Here is an 18679-nt window from a genome sequence, read left to right as displayed (position 1 = left end):
AATTTTTGTATAGGGTATTGTATACAATGTTATAAACAATGAAGAAAATAGTATACAAAGTGGTCTCTGTTCCAAGTTTATAATTTAACAGTGAAGGTAAGATTAAGATTTACAAACAAAATCAAACATTACAAGACACTCTACAAATCATAATATTCAAGAATTACAGAAACTGCTTGCTTACCTAGAATTCAGTTAATAATCATCCTTACCTCTTAGAACCCAGGAAGCAGCCCCAAAAGCTTTTATCACATTGTACATTTCAAGTCCTTTACAAGAAGGGAAGCCTCGAGCCCTCACTGGAGATTATTTGTATAATAGCATAAAAATTAGACTACATAATTCAAGCTGACAATTGATCTAAGAGTGACAAAATAGACTTTAGTGAAAAAAAGGGCCCAGACCAAAAAAAGAAAAACTGTAATAACAGGGGGCTATTCCTACACATTGGAGCAGCACTTAAGAGTACCATGTTTTACTAATAAAAATTAATGTTCATAATGATGACCCTGAGTCATCAAGAAAGTGTGAAATTAGAATAATCTGCTGAAGATGGCAAGGAGGCACATAAAATTACGTTTGAAAAGGTTTCATTCACAATAGCTAAGTTGTAGTGCTTAGGACAGGGGATCTGCCATACAGAATTTCTTATGCTCCCACTCTTAAGATAGCAAGATTTCACTGTACATTTTTGTTCTAGAAAATTCCAGGGAGACACCTGGCATTGGCAGTCATTTAAGCTTGTGAGAGAACAGCTCTCGGGAAAAAAAAGAAAAAAAAGTTGACATTTCTTTTTAGACTATTTTCCAAGATGAAGTATTTAAAAGCTCACATCTTTGGGGATAAGAGGTGATAAGATGGTCAATTCTACACCCATTAAAATGGACGGCTTTCTAAGGAATTTTTACCTTGCTTCTTTTTTTCTCTGCAAAGTGAGCCATTCAGGCATTGCATCTTCTGAAATTTCCTCGCCTCTTTCAGGGAAGCATATTGGGACAGAGCTTGCCAGCTGTCTGCTCCCTTTGCCTTCTGCTGCCATTATCCTGAGGTACCGCCCCACCTTCTGGCCCTCCAGCTTGTGGGGGGTGGGGCACGGGGGGTGGAGAACAGAACTCATGCTGCCGCAGACATGCGTCACACAATGAAAAGAGCAGAAGGATCTACATCTATACATACGTTTGTCTCTCTATACATAGACATCTATAGACTGAGAGCACGCGTGTGGGCATGTATATGCATGTGCATCCACACAGCCAGTGCCAGAATATCTATATGTATATATACACAGTATATATTCCATATGCTCTTTCGTTCTGCAGCACACATATGCAGCTGGGAATAACTACTGTGAAAAAAAATTACATACTTACCGAAGACAAATTATCCAGCAGAAACAAGAATATATGGAACTTAGCTACTATAAATTCTCATCTGACTGATGCCTTTATGAAAACATGCTTACCCAGCTTAAGAAACTACCTTGCATTGCATATTGCATATCAAAAGACTTCCTTGTCCTAAATTTCAGGTTTTACACTGCTCAGCCAATGTCATAGTGCTGGTCCTGGACTGACAACTGATATAGTCAAGAGGTTTAAAAAAGCACAATACACACTGAAAGCTTGGTATGATGGCTTGTGTGATGGAATGAGCAGAAAGCACAGGTGAGTGTGAACAGGTAAACAGATGAGAGGATTCAATAATAGACAAATGTATGTAATGAGGACTTTGTGCAAGTCACGGGGACTGAAGCCCCTGGCACATTACTGTGTCATTTAATCCTCAGTTGGCCCTGTGTCCTTGGTACTATTATTCTTACCATTTTACAAATAAGGAAAGTGGAGCTTAGAGAGATTAAGCTCTCTCTCCTGACCTGAGAGTCCAGGATTCGCCCACAGTGTGTCTATCTCCAGAGCCTGTTTTCTTATTGTCACTTTGGGCTGCCTCTGGCCAGGATAAATGAAAACGTCTCACATATACACAAGCAGACATTATGCATATAGGAATAGAAAGCTTATGATACTAGTCCGGGTAGTGGAAGTTAAACCTTCCTTTTAGATTTTTGTATATCATTTCTTTACCAAAGTTAACTGATAAAATACATGATGCATGGTTTGACCAATCAACAATATCTAAACTGGATTGTTGGGAATTCAGTTATAAGTCTGGTATAAAATTTTAACTTAGTTTAAAAAATAATTTCAAGTGTGTACATTAAATAGTGTGCTTCCTTGGTAGCTCAGAGGTTAAAGCGTCTGCCTGCAATGTGGGAGACCTGGGTTCGATCCCTGGGTTGGGAAGATTCCCCTGGAGAAGGAAATGGCAACCCACTCCAGTATTCTTGCCTGGAGAATCCATGGACAGAGGAGCCTGGTGGGCTACAGTCTACGGGGTCGCGAAGAGTCGGACATGACTGAGTGAGTATTGAAATAGTAAAATCCCTAGTTTTTCCTAATGATATATTAACTTCTACTAAAATGTGTCAGGACAATAATGGTTTACTCGGGACTTTCCTGGTGGTCCGGTGGTTGAAACTTCACATTCTAATTCAGAGGGTGTGGGTTTGATCCCTATAGAGAAGTTAAGATCCCACATGCCGCATGGCCAAAAATCCAAAACATAAAAACAGAAGCAATACTGGAACAATTTCAGTAAGATTTTGAAAATGGCCCTCATCAAATAAAAAAAATCTTTAAAAAATATAATAATGGTTTATTGACTCAGAAAAACAACAATAAGCCAAATTCCTCTCTAGTTCTTGTATCACTCTCCAGGCAGTTAGGTTGCATATTCAATGGATGTATCAATATACAATACACTGAATATGCCTTCAGTACTCTGAAAATGCTGGTGATTAAGCATGCATAGGCCAAGTGACAAATGGCAGCTACCCCAACCATTTCTCAATGAAGACTTCTTGTTTAGGAATTTATAAGGAAGTAATCACTTAGTAAGATCTATCACCCACTTCAAAGACTTCAATTATTCATCTTGCTAACACATTGAGCTCAATTCTCCTTGGTGTCTAAATTGCTTCCTGATATTAATTTAACGGTTTGGGGAGGGATCCTAACTCATTTAAGCTACTTGGTACCATTAACACTTGTAAAATCTATTTCAGGAAAAGGTAACATTCAGGCAACATTTTCAAAAAATTGTTCAACCCACAAACTTCTCACCAGCCTGTCCATTTACAAATTTCGGGAAGTAAGACATATAGCTATTTGGTACATAATCCTAGCAATTATATAAAGTATAGTATTATCAGGAAAAATTTATGCAAGCCTGAAAATTATGTTCCAGAAGCAAAGGACAGTTTTGCAGAGGTTATATAGATAATTTGTTAAGGTCACTGACAATTTACATATCTCAAGTTTTGGGTGGCTTGCTATTGTTGTTAAATAAAATCCAAATCACCAGTTTTGTCTATTATTCCTTCATTTTTTAAAGCTCACAATTTAGAAATAATTTCTATAAAAAGGTATAACCTAAAAAGCCAAAATACTCTAATATGTGAAATATATATAATACTATGAATATATGTTTATTACTTTAGCTATAAAACACTGTTATAAAACTATTGATTTAGGAACAAAACTGAGTTTTAAAAAAACAATCTAGAATTACTTCCTGGGGTTAATCTCTATTTCTTTATTCCTAGGGAGGAAGAGTGATATCTAAAGAACAAATTTGGTTTTAGAGGTTTTAATTTTATATGTAAGCTGAAAACAAGAGACATATAAAGCAGAATAGCTGTACTTTGTCACTCACAGAATATTTCCTTCACTGAAAATAGAAGAATTCTCAAATAATACTATTTTGAAACTAACACATATTATTTATTTACTACATTCCACCCCATAGCTTGGACTACAAGGAGATCAAACCGTCACTGAACTGAATGCTACAGTTAAGTCCTTATGGTGAAAGTGTTAGTCACTCAGTTGTGCCTGCCTCGTTGTGACCCCATGGACTATAGCCCACCAGGCTCTTCTGTCCATGGAATTCTCCAGGTAAGAATACTGGAGTGGGTTGCCATTCCCTTCTCCAGGGGATCTTCCCGACCCGGGAATTGAATCTCAGTCTCCCATATTGCAGGCAGACTTTACCATCTAGGCCAAAGTCCTTACAGTAGTTTCTTTTTATCTTTTAAAAATGAGTAGGATGTAAAAAAAAAAAATATTACCACATCTAATTCTTAAAACTGTATTATGAGACAGTTAATACTATACTGTTTTTCAGGTGAGGAAACTGAGGCGTAAGAGTATTTAAATAGCTTTCTAGCAGTGGCTCAGTAAGAAGCCAAGTGGGAATAAAAGTCACGGTGTCTAATTCCAAAACCGAAGCTTTTCATCACCCTGATATTCTCGCACTCCTGTCCAATTTTTGCTGGAAGCCAGGTTTTACAAAGTGTATTTATTGAAGCTTCCTGAAGGGCTGGTCATGCAGTTCTTTTATTTCTTTATATATTCTGATTTCAAATTTGATCAGTATATTGTTATTAAAAGCTACAATTTTACCTTTGTACAGTTACTTGAAAAGGCATTAGGTGTTAACATCCGACATCAACCTACACTGAGGATCGTTATTAGAAGCAGGCATATAAAATTCATTATTGTATTGTATAGAAGTTGTTGAAAACATCACCAGCCCCACCAAAAGAGAATCCTTTTTCTGATTGTTTTTTAAACGGAAAGCTATGTTTAAAAAAATTTTTTTTAGGAAATACTATGTCAATGTAGAAAAAGTAGAAGACCAATGCAAAAAGAAGAAAGCCATTTAAAACACTCAGTGCTCAATGGGCTTTCTGCATAGCTCACCAGGTAGAGTTTCTGCCCGCAATGCGGGAGACCTGGGTTCTATTCCTGGGTGGAAAATTTCCTCTGGAGAAGGAAATGGCAACCCACTCCAGTATTCTTGCCTGGAGAATCCTATGGAGAGAGGAACCTGGCAAATTACAGCTCATGGGATCACAAGAGTTAGACATGACTTAGCGCTATCTTTCTTTTCAGTGATCAATAATGATGACTCTATTTCTTTCTTTATTTTTTAATTGAAGGATAATTGCTTTACAAAACTGTGTTGGTTTCTGCCAAACATCAACATGAATCAGTCATAGGTATACATAATGAATATGACTTTCTTGGCTAATTTTATCTGCTAATATATTTAAAATATGTGTTAGGTATTCAGTTCAGTTCAGTATTCAGTCTCTCAATCATGTCTGACTCTTTGCAACCCCATGGACTGCAGCATGCCAGGCTTCCCTGTCCATCACCAACTCCCGGAGCTTGCTCAAACTCACATCCATCGAGTCGGTAATGCCATCCAACCATCTCATTCTCTGTCATCCCCTTCTCTTCCTGCCTTCAATCTTGCCCAGCATCAGGGTCTTCTCCAAGGAGTCAGTTATTCACATCAGGTGGACAAAGTATGAGTCCTCACAATGAATATTCAGGACTTATTTCCTTTAGGATTGACTCATTGGGTCTCCTTGCAGTCCAAGGGACTCTCAACAGTCTTCTCCAACACACATTTCAAAAGCATCAATTCTTCAGTGCTCAGCTTTCTTTATAGTCCAACTCTCACATCCATACACGACTATTGGAAAAACCTTAGCTTTGACTAGACGGACCTTTGTCGGCAATGTCTCTACTTTTTAATACAATGTCTAGGTTGGTCACAGCTTTTCTTCCAAGGAGCAAGCAACTTTTAATTTCATGGCTGCAGTCACCATCCGTGGTGATTTTGGAGCCCAAAACAATAATGTCTGTCACTGTTTCCATTGTTTCCCCATTTATTTGCCATGAAGTGATGGGACCAGATGCCATGATCTTAGTTTTCTGAATGCTGAGTTTTAAGCCAACTTTTTCACTTTCCTCTTTCACTTTCATCAAGAGGCTCTTTAGTTCTTCACTTTCTGCCATAAAAGCGATGTCATCTGAGTATCTGAGGTTATTTCTCCTGGCAATGTTGACTCCAGCTTCATCCAGTCTGGCATTTCATATGAAGTATTCTGCATATAAGTTAAACAAGCGGGATGACAATATACAATCTTGACGTATTCCTTTCCCAGTTTAGAACCAGTCTGTTGTTCCATGTCCAGTTTTAACTGTTGCTTCTTGACCTGCATACAGGTTTCTCAGGAGGCAGGTAAGGTGGTCTGATATTCCCATCTCTTTCAGAATTTTCCAGTTTGTTGTTATCCACACAGTCAAAGGCTTTGGTGTAGTCAATAAAGCAGAAGTAAATGTTTTTCTGGAACTCTCGTGCTTTTCCCATGATCCAGCAGATGTTGGCAATTTGATCTCTGGTTTCTCTGCCTTTTCTAAATCCAGCTTGAACATCTGGAAGTTCACGGTTCATGTATTGCTGAAGTCTGGTTGGAGAATTTTGAGCATTACTTTGCTCACCTGTGAGATGAGTGCAATCGTGCAGTAGCTTGAACATTCTTTGCATTGCCTTTCTTTAGGATTGGAATGAAAACTGACCTTTTCTAGTCCTGTGGCCACTGTTGAGTTTTCCAAATTTGCTGACATATTGAGTGCAGCACTTTCACAGCATCATCTTTTAGGCTTTAAAATAGCTCAACTGGAATTCCATCACTTCCACCAGCTTTGTTTGTAGTGATGCTTCCTAAGGCCCACTTGACTTCACACTCCAGGATATCTGGCTCTAGGTGAGTGATCACACCATCATGGTTATCTGGGTCTTGAAGATCTTTTTTGTCAAACTTGACTGTTACTCCAGGTATCTCTTGACTTTTTTTTTTCTTATTTTGGTATTAGTTCTAGGGGGTCTTGTAGGTCTTCATAGAACCATTGAACTTCAGCTTTCATGGCTGGGGCATAGACTTGGATTACTGTGATATTATATGGTTTGTGTAGGAAATGAACTGAGATCATTCTGTCATTTTTGAGATTGCACCCAAGGACTTCATTTCAGACTCTTTTGTTGACTATAAGGGCTATTCCATTTCTTTTAAGGGATTCTTACCCACAGTAGTAGATATAATGGTCATCTGAATTAAATTTGCCCATTCTGGTCCATTTTAGGTCACTGATTCTTAAAATCAGTTCACTCTTGCCATCTCCTGTTTGATCACTTCCAATTTACCTTGATTCATGGACCTAACATTGCAGGTTCCTATGCAATATTGTTCTTACAGCATCAGGCTTTACTTTCACCACCAGACACATCCACAACTGGGTGTTGCTTCTGCTTTGGCTCAGCCTCTTCATTCCTTCGGCAGTGATTTCTCTGCTTTTGTCCAATGGCATATTGGGCATCTGCTGACCTGGGGAGTTCATCTTTCAGTGTCATATCTTTTTGCCTTTCATACTGTTCATGGAGTTCTTAAGGCAAAAATACTGAAGTGGTTTGCCATTCCCTTCTTCAGTGGACCACATCTGTCAGACCTCTCATGACCCATCCATCTTGGGGAGTCCTACACAGCATGGCTCATAGTTTCACTGAGTTAGACAAGCCAGCAATCCATGTGATCAGTTATATGTCAGTTTACACACACATTTCCGTAATCTAAATCCTTTAGAAACATTCATACATATTAATAAACAGGTCCAGTTATTTACCAGTTCACGTTGTAATTCTGGATTATTTTTGTTTTATTTATGTGGCCAATAAAGAGATAGTGTGAAGATGAATTCCATTTTATGCTCACCTAAAACCAGGAAGCTGAAGTCCAGTTGAGAAAAATATTATAGAACTCAAGGAAGGGCAAATACTCCCTACACATTACAAGATTCACCTGTTTGAAATGTAATAAGAACAAAGATAGTAGAATGGCACAATAGGCCAAAGCTCCTACTTTAATAGGCTCACAATATTGGACATTAAGAAATACCTCTAAATAATTCAATAACCACTTGAAAGTGGTTTATGTGTTTATCAGTTAATATATGCCTATAAGTTTAAGCCTGAATTAGAAGTTGTTTTAGAGAAATGAAAGTCTTAGGTGGAATATTTATATGAATTAGCTGAAGAGGGCAGTGAGAAGGATTTTAACCACAAAAGCAAATAAAAGAAAAAAACTAATAATATCATCTATAGATTTCAGCTTCCCTTGTGCCTCAGTGGTAAAGACTCCACCTGGAATGCAGAAGACTCAGGAGATGCAGGTTTGATCCCTGGATACAGAAGATTCCTTGAAGGAGAAAATGTCAACCCACTCTAGTATTCTTGCCTGGGAAATCCCATGGACAGAGGAGCTTGGTGGGCTAGAGTCCAAAGGGTTGCAGAGTCAGACACGACTGAGAGACAGACACACAAACACTAAAAATATAAACAACATCTGAAATAATGGGGAGAACTAAAAAAAAATCTTCCACATATATACCAAAGGATTATTATTTTAATATAAAAAAGTGCTCTAACAAATAGTGTGAAAACATTGGTATCCTAACAGAAAAAATCTGGCAAAAGACAAAATCTGATGATTCAAGGGGAAAGTTAAATAAATATGAACAGGCAAACAATGAGAATTAAAGTAACGGTGAAAACAAGGTTCTGTGTTTATTTATCAACATTCAATATTGTTGAAAAACTGAAATTGGCAATTTTAATCACCGCTGATAAATTTCATATGATATTTCTATAAAACAATTTTATTTCACATACAAAGAACCTTTAAAAGAAGTCCATTGTCCTTGATGTATTAATACTATTCCTAAGAATCTACTATAAGCTTTGTCCAAATTGTTCCAGTAAGGTATTTTTACAGCATTACCTATAATGGTTAAAATCTGGTAACAGTGAAAGTGTCTAGTGGGTAAATAAAGAATGGTGATGCACTAGGCCTTAAAATGTTTAAAAACTTTATTTTCAATATTATGAAATGTACCAAAATGCGAAAGAAATCCTAAAGAAGGTATATAAAATTCTACATATGGTTTGAAGTCAATTTGTAAAAAAAGAAAAACAGGTTTCAAATTTAATGCAAAATTGTATACACATACATAAAAATATACATATATTTATCACATACACTTATTACAAATCTATTTACAGGTATTTTTGAGTTGGGACTTAGACTTCCTGAAAAAAACAAAGTACAGTGGAAAACAACTTTTTCATGAGCTAGAAAAAGAAAACATCTGTACCAACAAAAAACAGACTTTCACAGTGAGTCGCATGTATAAAAGGTTTAGAAAGATGCATAACTCTTAACAGGAAGAACAGGAGGAATCAATGACAAGAAAACTCAATTTATGGACAAGCTATTTTCGTAATTGTTTGAGTTGCCTCAGTCATGGGGTCTCTAATTATGAGTTCTATGCACTTCTTCATATTTAATATTTGATTTCTTCTCTGGCTGTTGTATCAGAGAAGGCAATGGCAACCCACTCCAGTACTCTTGCCTGGAAAATCCCATGGATGGAGGAGCCTGACAGGCTGCAGTCCATGGGGTCGCGAAGAGTCGGACAAGACTGAGTGACTTCACCTTCACTTTTCACTTTCATGCATTGGAGAAGGACATGGCAACCCACTCCAGTGTTCTTGCCTGGAGAATCCCAGGGACAGGGGAGCCTGGTGGGCTGCCGTCTATGGGGTCGCACAGAGTCGGACACGACTGAAGCGACTTAGCAGCAGCAGCAGCTCGCTATTATATGTGCTTCCCAGGTGGCACTAGTGGTAAAGCACCAGCACAGGAGACATAAGAGATGAGGGTTGGATCCCTGGGTAGAAAGATTCCCTGGAGGAGGGCATGGCAACCTACTCCAGTATTCTTGCCTGGAGAATCCCATGGACTCAGGAGCCTGGTGGACTACAGTCCGTAGCTTCACACGACTGAAGCCACTTAGCACACACACATGGCTCTTATATGGATAACAACTTCCCCAAATATTCTCCTAATATCTGTTCTCCCAAATAACCCATAATTATGCTTCAGGTCTTTAAAATCACTTCCTTCTGAAAGCCAAAAATCTGCCCAGAACAGGCCGATTCCCCTGTTTATACACTATCATCACACTTCTGGGCTTTCTTATTGCCCTTATCACAAATGTAATTAAACAATTAGGTAGATGATTGGGTGCTTAATGCCTTCTTCCTTCTTCCCCAGAACAGAAGTTCTATGAGTGTGGGGACCAGCTTCATCTTGTTCACCACTCTTTCCCCAAGGCCCAGTAAGGAATAGGTATTCAATATTCAATACCATGTGCCAGGTATCCACAAGCATTTTAAGTATATTAACTCAGTTTATCTTCACAACAATCCTTTGAGGAAAATAATAAAATTATCATCATCAAAAGAGGTGGCTCAGTGGTAGAGAATTCACCTGCCAATGCTGGAGACAAAGGAGACGTGAGACACTCAGGGGTGTCAGGAAGACCCCCTGGAGCAGGAAACGGCAACCCACTGCAGTATACTTGCGTGGAAAATTCTATGGACAGAGGAGCCTTGTGGGCTACAGTCCACAGGGTTGCAAAGGGTCAGACACAACTGAGCAACTGAGCACACAAAGAGGTGGAAACTGAGGCACAAAGACCCAATATCCACAGCTAGTAAGTGAGGGGGTCAGGATTCAAGTTCAGGCAGCGTGGCATCCTTAACCATGACCTACGCTTCCTTATTACAGGTACCCCATGAATATTTGAATAATATTTAGAGAAATGAATGAGGGAATACATAAGCAATAAAATGTGTATTTGCTGTGAATTAAGCACCAGCAGAGACATGTCCTGTAACAGCTGTAGCTCATCATTTCATGGTCACCTGACCGTAATAGATGCATACGACTCTGATCCTATAATGGAAATACCAAGAACAAAGCTCCATAGACATCCTCATTAGAAATTCAATTATAATGATTTCTTTAGAATAATAGACTATTTGAGGCTTTCAATTTCAATGATAGGAATCTGAAATGAAAAGATTTGGAGTAAAGGTGTAAATGGTTTTATGATACATATATGCATCCACTCTAATTATAACAACTGACCAGCCAAAAAGCTCTCCCTTTTTTGCATGCTCTTATTTCCTGTTGAAATCAGCTTTGAAAGAGGGTCTGTAATTGCAAACAAGTTGTGCAGAATAAACAAGCCATTATTGTAATGAGGATGATTCTTGCTGAGGATTATTTTTTAAAGCCAAATTATAGATTCCAGTCTAAATTGTATCTTTTTTTTTTTTTGTCACTTGCTTTCAAATTTGGGTTCTTATTTGCATTTGCCTGACCCTCTAGTTGGAGCACAAGTTCACAGAGCCCCTTCTGAAACTATAATGAGCTTAGGTAATAACCACCACATAATTGTGTTCAACTGCATACAAGTGTTTACTTTCTACTGTGGTGCGTCTGCCTTCAAGATTTTTGAGATGCAATTATGCATTGCAAAATTTGCAAGTTGCCAACCTTGCTTGGCCTATTTTTGCTATGTTTCACATTTAAACTACTTAAGTGTATAAGTAGAGGTATAAAACAGCCAGGTTTTCCAGACTAGAAAATTACTGTTGCTTAAATGGCAGAATTTCTGCTCTGTGGTTTCCTATTTCCGTGCCTTGCCTCAGCTACATATCTTTTTAACCATCTGTTTCTTTCTGGCGACCAGTGACAGGGAGGCAAGCAACTGTATCCACATTACTATGTGCTTTGACATCTGGTATCTAAATCCAACCATGGTATTTATCTGTGAATTGTTTAAATATAAGATCATATTAGTTACACTTGCAGATCCCTCTTCATTAACATCTTCAACCCTGCTAATGCCTGGAATTGCATTCCATTTCCCACAGAGAAAGAATATGCATGTTTTCCTGCAGGTTGCATAGAATCTGGGTACGTGAATATGAGATTTTTTTTAAGTAGCAAAATACTTTACATATGAATTAAAATTGTAAATTTCAGATATGTTAGAGGGAAGTTCAACAGACATCGAAACATGCACATGCTTTCAAGTATTCCCAAGAGTGCTCTTGAACAAATTTAAAAACTCTGTAGAAATGGTGACTATGACATATGCATATTTTATTGGACAAAAATACTACTGGCCCAGGATCATTTGGAAAGTTATGCTGTTTTTTCCTAGAAGAGAAGAATGCAGTACTTTCTTCTCTTCCCCCTGTGGCTTAAAGTGTACATTTGGGAAATGGCTAACTAACGTCACACTATAGTAGGATACCCCAGAGCTCAGCAGAAACCAAGAGACAGGGGAAATAAAACAATGGATTTGGTATTATTAGCACCATTCACAACACAGTTAACAAATAATGGTCATAATCTTTTCATAATCCATTAATTCTTCTTACTATAATAGTTGTTGACTTCCATGTTCAGCTAAGACCACTTGATAATTAAAGTGAGTCAGGAGCAATTCAGCTGGAAAGAATAATTCCGCATTAAAAATCACCTCGGAAAAAGAAGGATAATTTTGGTAGCCTTCTCTGAGACATAAAAGGAGAGACAGGAAACTGATCCTACCTCCCTCCACCCACGAAAGAGCACAGATTATACCTTGACCATGAGGAGCCTCTTAAAGCAAGTTCATTTTCATTTCTCATTTCTCTCCTCTCTTACTCTCTTGAAGAAGTGATTGTGATTATCATTTCAGAAAGCAGACATGACATCTGTTTAACAAACTGCCTGAGAAATACTTTGCAGGTCTATGGAAAAATTATTTAAAAAGCAAAAATAAAGTAAAGCAGCAGCATATTTACTAGTTCCTTCAGCTGAAACCAAATTCCCTTTAAATTTGCTTAAAGATATTGTAATTACACTGCATAATCTTTCCTACTTAATGCCCTACACTCTTTATAAGCCTACAGAAATTAAATTCATCTTTGATGACTCAGTTCAAATGTCACTTTGTCCATGAAGTCTTCCTCGTCTCTCCCAGATTAGGCACTTTGACACAGCTTTCTTTTGTGCTCTGAAATGCCTGTATTATACTGCATATTCCTCTATCAAAGTCCTTATGAAAGTGTGTTTAGCTCATTGGCTTGTACAACAGTGCCAACCAACTCCTGCCTCAACAAAGCAATAGAGCAAACCCCAAAATACCAATGGCATAGAACAATAAGCATTTATTTTACTCATAGACCCATGGGTCAGCTGGGTGGTCTGTTTCACATGTTCTATGTGTTGTCTACGGTAAGTAGAAGACAAGGGGAAGTTCTTCCTAAGGTAATGGAAGTACAAAGGCATAAAAGAGCAAGTGGAATTACGTGAGGACTCTAAAACCTTGGCTCAAAACTCACTTTTTCCATACATATTTGGCCAAGGCAAGTCATGTGGCCAAGTCCAAAGTCAGAAGAGAGAGGAGTACACTCCCTGCATTATGAAACCATGGTGAAAATGTGGATGCAGGGAGGGAGTGAAAACACTGAGGCCAATAATTAAATCTGCCACAACGCTAGTATGGCAAGTGTCACACATTCAATAGTGATTTGTTGGATGAATTGAATGAATGAACAAACTGAAAATATTCAGAACAAATCCAAAGTTGTCAAAATAAAATATACCTTTAAATATATATGTATTCAAGTGTTTAAATCCTCCTCACTAAGCTTTGAGTTATACATTAAAACTTACTTGGACTTAAGTGCCTTATTAGTTTTCTATTTCTGCTATAATAATTGCCACAAATATAGCGGCTTAAAACAATACATATTATCTCACAGTTATGAGACCAGAAGTGTAAAATGGATCTCATTGGGCTAAAATCAAAGTGTTGGAAAGACTATATTCACTTCAGAGACTCTGGGAGAGAATTCATTTTCTTGCCTTTTTCAGCTTCTAAAGGCTGCCCACATTCCTTGGCTCATGGCCCCCTTCCATCTTTAAAGCCAGCAAATGTCAATCAAGTCTTTCTCACATTGCATCACTCAGATGCTTTTCTGCCTTCCTCTTCCATTTTCAAAGGCCATTTGATTACAGTGGGCTCAATCAGAAAATCCAGAATAATCTCATAATTTTAAATTCAGCTAATTAGCAACCTTAATTTAACCTACAACCTTCATTTTCCTTTGCCATTCCCAGCTGGTACAGTGATAAAGAATTCACCTGCCAATGCAGGAGATACTAGAGACTTGGGTTCGATCCCTGAGTCGTGAAGATTGTCTGGAATAGAAAAAGGCTAACCCACTTCAGTATTCTTGCCTGGAAAATTCCATGGACAGAGGAGCTTGACAGGCTACAGTCCATGGGGTTGCAGAGTTGGACATGACTGAGTGACTGAGCAGGCACACACAATATGTAACCAACACATTCACAAGTTCCATGCAGACGATATGGACATCTTCAGGTGGGGGCGGGGGGCGGGGGGGGCACGAAAAGAATGATTTTATCTACCACACGGCCACAACATATTATAATAGAAAAAGCACAGATCCAGGAAATAGTTTTGGTTTGAGTCCTAAGACTAGACAGAAATAGTGAATTGGACGTGTGTGCAAGCTGAGTTCCTTCAATTGTGTCAGACTCTTCATGACCCTACGGGCCATACCCAGGCTTCTCTGTCCATGGGATTCTCCATGCAAGAATGTTGGAGTGGGTTTCTATGCTCTCCCTGCAGGGGATCTTCCTGACCCAGGGATCAAACCTACGTCTCCCACATCTCCTGCATTGGCAGGAGGGTTCTTTACCACTGAGCCACCTGGGAAGTCCAGTAAATTGCACAAGCCCTTTCAAATTTTGGTTGTTTCTGGTGGAATGAAAAGGTTGTCCTAGCTGATCTCTATGTTCCTCCCAACTCAAATTCCCTTGATTCTATGACTATAGTACATCTAATTAGACTTGAGTGTTAGAAGATATTAAAGGCAAATTCATCATCAAAAAAAAAAGAAGTAAAAGCTTAGCAGCATTAGGGAACACAGAGGAGGGTCATTAATAATTCTCTCTGGGTGGCTATGGAGAATCCCATGGAGGGAGGAGCCTGGTAGGCTACAGTCCATGGGGTCACAAAGAGTCGGACACGACTGAGCAACTTCACTTTCACTTTCTGGGTGGCTATAGAGGACTTCATGGAGGAGATGAGATCTGAGCTTATACGCCCTTGGAGTGTCAGAACAAAGGCAATCTGGGCATGGGAACCAATGTGGAGGACATGGGCACTGAAAGGGCATCAGTTGTGTAAGACACGGGGTATGTGGAGAACGGAAAGAAATTCCATGTGGACAGAGCTATAAATGTAGAGGAGAAGAGGCTGGAAGTCTAGAGTCAGGCCAGATTGCAGTAACTTCAGTAGGCAAAGGAAAGACATCAGTAACTTTTTTAAAATCAGCAAAGCAGCAACATAGTAAGTTTTGTATGTTTTAGAAAGATAATGCAGGAAAAACAATTTTCTTAAAGATCTAAAAATCAAAAAAAAAAAAGAGGGAAAGAATAACACTTTTTTTGTGTCTAAGCTTACTATTGTTTTTCATGTGTAAAACACTCATTTGTTTAGAATAAAAACATTTCAAACTTACCATTTAAAAATAGATTACATAAACAAAGTAAGATTAACCATATAAACAAGGTTTAGAGAAGTAAATTTTCTACCCGACTCAAAAGTGGCCACTGGCTGTATTTGCCAAGCTCTTACTGACAAATCTTTCTTAAGAGTCTAATCCTGTAACTATGTCCTTGCTGCATGTGCTTAGTCACTCAGTCGTGTCCGATTATTGCAGGCCTTTGTACTGTAGCCCACCAGGCTCCTCTGTCCATGGGATTTTTCAGGCAAGAATACAGGAGTGGGATCTTTAGGTGAGAAGGGTTGCCATTTCCTTCTCCAGGGGATTTTCCCAACCCAGGAATCAAAACTCTGTCTCCTGCTTTGCAGGTGGATTCTTGACCCTCTGAGCCATCAGGAAAGTCCTCTAATACTATAGGTTCCTGTTCATTCCTTGCTATTTAGTAAGTTAGCAGAATCCAAAGCTCTGGGATATTTAATTGCCAATTTAATTAACTTCATCTCCTCATCAGAAGCACTGAGATCTTGAATGATCAGAATGTGCTATTCCTATTGAATTTCTCACTTTACTAAAGAAATGTTCAGGTATGATGTGTCCTTTCATTCCTTGTCTCTCCTTCCTTGTAGTTCTCCAATGGGCTAATCTTGCTCCCACTTCGGGGCAGTGGGGGGAGGGGAGGTTCACCCTGCTATTTCTCTCTCAACTGACAGCAGAGTGGTGTCCAGGATGGAGTCACTCAGGACCCTCTTGAGACAAGCCGATTGGACTCAAAGATGACTTTATCACTTACTTGTGCACTATTAAGTTCCTTAACTACTCCATGTCTTAGTTTCTCCATCTGTACAATAAGGATAAAAATAATATACACTAAAGGATTGTTATAAGCATCTGATGAGTTATTATTTGCAAAAGGCTTAGAAAACAGGCATCATGTAAGTATTTATCAAAGAGATATCCCAGATTGTCAGATATGTGAGAAATACTAACTCCATACTTCCTTAAGCTGCTAGAGTATGATTTTCTGATCCTTAGAGAAGAACATAATCTTAATTAATACATGTGCCACCTAAGGCCTTTCAAAACCTGGCCCTTTACTTCCTTTCTAAGCTCATTCCTCATCCCTCTCTCCACTCCTTTTGCCCAAGTTTCCAGAATCACACTATTAATTTGCCCATTTATCCTTAGAGACCCACTCTGCCCCCTCAATGTCACATCATGCAGAAAGACTTTCTTAACTCACTCATCACACTATGTTGCAATGATTTCTTTAGAGGTGTCTTTGGGGCTTATTTTCAATGTCTGTACAGAACTGCAACAGCATGATTAATTTATGAATAAATGTTGAATGAATGAAGGCATCACTGTTCTTATTCTTGCCTTCAGGTCATTAGGATTAGATTATTAACAGTTTAGTCTGTGCTTTTACAGTAAAAATATGAAGAAAGCACAATGTGGTCAATGTTTTAAATTACCATATCCCTTTTGTTATCTGAAATTTTATTCCTGTATTTGAACATCTCTTCAAATACAGGTTGTTGTGTGTGTGTGTGTGTGTTTTTAATGATTTAATATATTAGGCAAAACACGAATAAGATGTTTACTTTGAAATATTTTTGCAAAATCTCATCTTTGTAATTCAAAAAGAATAAGACCTTTACCCTTATGAACAAATTCAGTTTTGTTCTTTAGTTTTGCAATTCCGAGAGGAATAACTTTCAAGTGTCTTTTATATTTAAAACTAGGTTTTTCCTCAAATTATAAAATGCCAGTATCAACAGGGCAAACAATAAATACTTTGTGTTTGAGAATATTTACTAAGTACTTTGTTTGATGTGCTTTACCATGTCAATCACAGTATCCAGCTCACTTGAAACCTTATTATGAAAGGTTTTTTTTTATAAAAAGGTTCTCTGCCAGTCTTCTATAATTTTCCCATTTATAGCTACTGCTATTGCACTCATCAAGGCTTCCATATCACCCCCACCTCCTCTCTTCAGTTCATAAAGTCCTTGCTCCATTGATTATTTCTCCTCTTTTCTGTACCTTCAAATTTATCCTTTCCATTAACTCCTACTTCTCAACAAATTTTGTCTTGGTTTGGAATCTTAAACAAGGAATCAACTGCAAGTATTTTATTTGGGAGGTAATCCCAGGAAACAGAGAGGGGAATGGCAATGTGGCCCTTTTCATAGGGCACTCAATAACTGGTCTTCTTGATTCTGGTCTTGAGTCCCTCCCATTGGTTGTTCTCACTACTATCAGAATAATCTTTCTAAAATGTTTCATCATCTCCTGCACAATAGGCTCCATGTTTCCCATCACTCACCAGGTGTAAGTGAAGCTGATCTGAAAGACCCTTCCCAACCTATCTCTGCCTGTCTTTCCAGTTGTATGTCTTGCTACTTTCTCATCAAGCTATATGGCAGCTCTCTAACAAGCCATGCATTCTTATATGAACATTTGTCTGTGCTCTTATCTCCTCCTACAAGTGGACTCTTACACAAATTTTCAAGTTTGCAATAGTCTTTTATTTCCCCTACTTCTTCAAACTTCTCTAGATCAACTTATGATCAGTCCCCACCACACTTAAAACTTCAGCTCAAGCCCATAGCATTGTTATTGTTCATCCCAGGTCTACGTGTTATACATCTCCCAACCTCAATATTGTAAACCAGCCCATGAAAACAAGCTTTCCTTTAACAATTAACTGAGCTACCACAAGTGCACAGCTACAAGGATGAAGAGGACATACATAGGCCTGTCTCAAAGAGCTTTTATTTTGGAAGTAAAGTATTTTGGGGGCAGAAAAGTTTTCCCTTCTTCCTTTTTAGTTTCTTTATAGTGAAGTCACTCAGTTGTGTCCAACTCTGCGACCCCATGGACTGTAGCCTACCAAGCTCCTCTGTCCATGGGATTTTCCAGAAATAGTACTGGAGTGGATTGCCATTTCCTACTCCAGGGGATCTTCCCGACCCAGGGATCAAACCCAGGTCTCCCGCATTGTAGACAGATGCTTTACCATCTGAGCTACCAGGGAAGTCGTTCGTTTCTTTAGCTTACCTAAGAAATACTTTAACATAAGACAGATCAGAAGAAAACCAAACTTCCTACTTACAGAAGCCCCATAGAAATATGATACTCCCCTTATAATCTGGTAATTGAGGCTTATATACCATCCTGAATGAAGAGGAGGGGAGAGGTCTGGGGCTTCAGATGGGAGGAAGGCAATTCATGGGAAGATGAGGAGAGTAAACATTGTAAACAACTGTTT

The sequence above is a fragment of the Capricornis sumatraensis genome, chromosome 7 (assembly GCF_032405125.1).
Source record: "Capricornis sumatraensis isolate serow.1 chromosome 7, serow.2, whole genome shotgun sequence".
Taxonomy (NCBI): Eukaryota; Metazoa; Chordata; class Mammalia; order Artiodactyla; family Bovidae; genus Capricornis; species Capricornis sumatraensis.
This window is presented reverse-complemented; position numbering follows the sequence as displayed.